Genomic DNA, 4,618 nt, shown 5'->3' on the forward strand with positions numbered 1-4,618 from the left:
AATATTTTACATATTTAAATTTAATATATTTCATATTTAAATCGAATATATTTCATATTTAAATTTAATATTTTTCTTACTTAAATTTAAAATAGTGTAGCAGCAATTAGTTTTCTACCGGCACGGTGGCAGTCGATATGCGAAAGTAATTTTACCCGACACAAGCTTAGTGAAAGAAATCTCGAATGTTTTACCACCAGCGCACCACATGAAAAAGTGAAGTTTAAACCGCACATGTGCTGGACGGCAGAAGCAGGCAGAAGACAGTCGACAGGCGACAATTTTTCGCCAAGGCCAGAAGAAGTTTAGGGTATGCCACACATACCAACTTACACTTCAGCTCACGACACAAGTCAAAGAGAGTGAAAGCGTCCAGCGTCTAAATCATTTTCCGTGTGTGAAACTGCCTGAAAAAAGGTAAAAGTGAGAAGGTGCCCGATAGGAATGGGTACGTACCGAGCAAGGCCGACATACGCGTTCAGGGTGAGTCTCCCTGCGCGGAATCCAGTCGTTGGGGGACGTTCCACACACAGAGGAGGAGAGGAGAGGCGAGGAGGCCACGGGTTTTTCGCGCTCTCTTCTTTGGACGACAAAAACAATTTTCCCATTTCCGCACTCTGCTTTGCTTGTTTGCGAACAGCTGATCGCTAATAGTGGTGGGGAGCGCAAGCGAGCTTGCATATACCGATATATCGATACTCCGCCGTCGGCAGCTGTCACGTAGCAGGCTTGGAAAGTCTGCACAAGGGGCATTGGAAAAAGGTCACGGATCCGACCACACTACGATCCCCCGCTCAGGCGGGACCGGGGTGGGGCGATATATCCCCCATCGTGAAGCCAAGGGGAAATCCGTGGCCAGCGAGGGAGCCCACAAGTGCGGACCGCGTAGCTACGTAGCGCATATAGCGCGGATATCGATACGGGAAACCCGTTCGTGGGCAGATCGGGGCTGGCAAGATCGCCGCGCCAACTGCCGGAAGAAGGGACGAAAGCTGATGCTTCGGTGGTCGTAAAGAGAAACAATCTCATCCGATCACCGGTACTCCAGACAGCGCCAGGAGCAGTTCAGGGTTTTGAGGTTGACCCCAAAGAGACCCCCAAAAGGGTTCGGGAACCCGCAAGCCCGGCGAGCTCTCAGAGATCGACGCCGCCAAAAAAGAGTAAGGCATCGCAGGAAGCTACCGGTCAGCAGAACCTAGCGAAGCTGGGTAGACTCCTGGAGGAGATCACGTCTAGGATGCTTGCAAAAGAGCACCCGCCATATTAACGAGGCGACTAGAAGCCTGTTCGTACGCATTAAGAAGCTGCACGCGGCCATACAGGATGCCAACCAGGCAGCCGCAGCGGGTAGCAGCGACATGCAGGAGGGCGCGGAGGGCGTAGTCCTCTGCTCGAAATGTGCACTGAGCAACAAGAGCGCGGACAAGGAGCAGCAGACAACGACCGTCTGGAAGAAGGACGCCGCATCGCAAACCGAGCCGTGGCGAAGGCTAAGCCAGCCTGTTGTATCGGATGGTCCTGTTGGGGAAAACAGAGCAACAAGAGAGCCACGAAAACCAGTATAGCGGGTGGAGGGTAGTGGCCAAGAAGACGAGGACAGCTCACCGAGCACGCCCCGACGCGGTTGTAGTGCAAGCAGGCGGCAAGACGTACAGCGAGGTGCTGGCTATGGTGATCAGGAGGGAGGACAACCAGATGTCGGACCTGGGAAGTTGCGTTTCCAGGGTACGCCGCACCGTCAACGGTAATCTTCTGCTGAAGGTGGCAAAAGGCAGCTCAGAGAGCGCGGAGGCTATGAAAGAGAGCATCGCCCGCGTCGCCTTGGAGATCCGCGATCTCGACTACCTCGCGAGAGAGAGCGAGATATGTACCGCCATCGCGAGCCAGTTCGGGATAGAGGAGGGACGAGTCAGGGTGACGCGGCTACGCGGAGTCCCAAACGGCGGTAGTCAACTTGCCTTTTTCCCTGGGCAAAGCTGTAATACAGCTGGGACAGGTGCGGATCGGCTGGACTGTCTGCAGGATCCGAGAAAGAGAAGGTCTTCTGAGGTGCTACAGATGCCTGGAACCTGGGCACATTGCGAGCAGCTGCAGGAGCACTATAGATAGGAGTGGATGCTGCATCAAATGCGGCGAGCAGGGGCACAAAGCCGCTGTCTGCACAAATGAGCCATCATGCTTCATTTGCTCGGCAGCGGGCAAGAAGGAGTCCAAAGCTGCACGGCCGCGTTCAGCGGGGTCGGTCAACGCAGCAAGACATGCGGTTGATCCAGCTCAACCTGAACCACTGCAGGGCCGCACAGGACCTCCTGCAACAGACGGTGCGTGAGCGGAGATCGGAGGTTGCAATCCTGAGCGAGCCCTATAGGGTCCCCAGCTGCAGCGACTGGGCCACAGATCGCTCGTGTAGAGCTGCGTTGTGGACATGCGGAGTGGAGATGCCCCAGATCTGATGGGTTCGTCCGAGGCAAAGTAGGCGGAATGTGGGTCTATAGTTGCTACCTGGCGCCCAGCCTCCCGCTGGAGACCTTCAGCAGAATCATCGACGAGCTGATCGGAGACCTGCGAGGACGAAGCGACGTCGTGGTCGGAGGCGACTTCAATGCGTGGGCCCAGGAGTGGGGGTCCTCCAGAACCAACGCTTGAGGACGTACGGTGCTGGAGGACTTCGCCACCTTGGACATGGTGCTGCTCAACGAAGGGTACCAACAAACGTTCAGCAGGGGAGGCATGGGGTCAGTCATTGACCTCACATTCGCCAGCAGTGCGTTGGCCAGAAACGCCAGTTGGAGAATCAGCGACGCCTACACCGCTAGCGACCACGAGGCCATCGAGTGCGTGTTTGGCGGACCGGACCGGGGAAGAGCAGCCCCTACTCAGCATAGGAAGGCGTACCGGCAGGCCACGCTGAGGATACAGGCCTTCGCAAGCGCCCTCCGGCCCAACACGGCATCAAAGTCTAAAGGAGCCAACGAGTGGGCGACCCCGCTGGGGGAGGCAGTGGAAGCGGCCTGCGACCAGAGCATGCTCCAGCGAAGTGCGTTTGGGAAGCACCATGCCCCAGTCTTCTGGTGGAACGAGGACATCGCCGAGCTCCGCAAAATCTGCCACCGCCCGAGAAGACAGCTCCAACGAGCCAGGGGAACTCCGTGTCTAGTGACCTGCTGCGAGGCATACAAAGTCGCGCGGAAGGAGTTGAAGACCGCCATCAGAGACAGCAAAAGATAATGCTTCCTCAAGCTGTGTGACGACGCCGAGGAGGACCCCTGGGGAGGCGCCTACAAGATGGAGGTTAAGAGCATTAACTCCGGAAGCAGAGCCCCAACGGACCCAATAGTGTTGGAGGGGATTGTTAGGACCTTGTTCCCGCAAGGGCGGCCCATAACAACATCCCCGAGCCCAGAACACAGCCTGGACGACATCTGCGAGGTCACAGAAGAAGAGGTGCTGCAGGCAGGCAGAGACCTGAACCCTAAGAAGGTACCGAGGCCGGACGCGATTCCTAACAACGCGAGAAGCTGGCATTAGCGCTGATCCCGAGCGAGGTCACGGCTCTGTTCAACAGATGCCTCCACAAGGTTACGTTCCCAACGAGGTGAAAGAGGTAACGGCTCCTTTTGCTGTCCAAGCCGGAAAAGGCGCCGGGCGAGGCGTCCTCCTACACGCCAATCTGCCTCCTTGATACGATAGGGAAGCTTTGAGAAGGTGATCGCCACGAGGCTGAGTGCAGCCATCGAAGCAGCAGGCGGTCTCTCCCCGGTGCAATACGGGTTCAGAAGGGGGAAGTCGACGCTAGACGCCATATCCAAGGTGTTAAAAACGGCAGAGGAAGCCTCCGCTGGTTCCAGATGGAGAGGAGGGTCCAAATCCTACTTTCTCGTGGTGACACTGGACATAAGGAACGTCTTCAACTCGGCCGATTGGAGCCGCACTCTAGAGGCCCTTCAGCGTTTTAACATCCCTGGATACCTGCCGAGGATAGTACGTAGCTACTTCAGTGACAGGGTGCTGACGTACGAGACCAGTCTGGGCTCCAGGGCATACAATGTCTCAGCCGGAGTCCCTCCGGGCTCCGTTTTGGGACCCCTGCTCTGGAATGTCATTTACGATGGAGTCCTGAGACTACCGATGCCAGCCAACACCAACATGATGGGGCTTGCTGACGACGTAGCCTTAGTGGAGGTGGTCAAGCACCTCGCAGCACTGGAGGAGCTCGCCAACGCGGCCGTTCGAGCCGTGTAGTCGTGGCTTACGGTCCCCGTATTGGACCTGGCAGCGCAGAAGACCGAGGCGGTGCTCATATCGAGCCGGAAAGTTGTCGAAACTGCATGTGTGCAGGTCGGTGGCACCACGATACGCTCCAAGAGGGCAATCAAGTACCTGGGGGTGCTCATTGACACACGCCTCTCCTTTAAAGAGCCCTTGGAGTATGTGCAGAGGAAGGCCATCGGAACAGCAGGATCGCTCTCGCGAATACTTCTGAACACCAGAGGCCAGAAGCATGCAACGCGGGAGCTCCTGACGAGTGTAGTGACTTCGCAGATCTTGTACGCCGCGCCCGCGTGGGCGAGGCGTGGAGGCGACGTACAGGCTGTGTGCCTTAAGGATCCCGCGCTCG

The 4,618-nt window shown here is 56.8% G+C and overlaps 1 protein-coding gene across 1 annotated transcript in view; it reads right to left on the reverse strand.

Moving 5' to 3' along the window:
* Positions 1-4,151: 4,151 nt before the first annotated feature.
* LOC117591217 (low-density lipoprotein receptor) overlaps positions 4,152-4,618 on the reverse strand; it is a 57,335-nt gene continuing 56,868 nt past the window's right edge. Inside the window, exon 10 of the mRNA XM_034284370.1 lies at positions 4,152-4,167. The gene's annotated coding sequence lies outside the window, so the exon portion shown is untranslated. The remainder of the gene's footprint in view (positions 4,168-4,618) is intronic.

The sequence above is a fragment of the Drosophila guanche genome, unplaced genomic scaffold, assembly GCF_900245975.1.
Source record: "Drosophila guanche unplaced genomic scaffold, DGUA_6, whole genome shotgun sequence".
Taxonomy (NCBI): Eukaryota; Metazoa; Arthropoda; class Insecta; order Diptera; family Drosophilidae; genus Drosophila; species Drosophila guanche.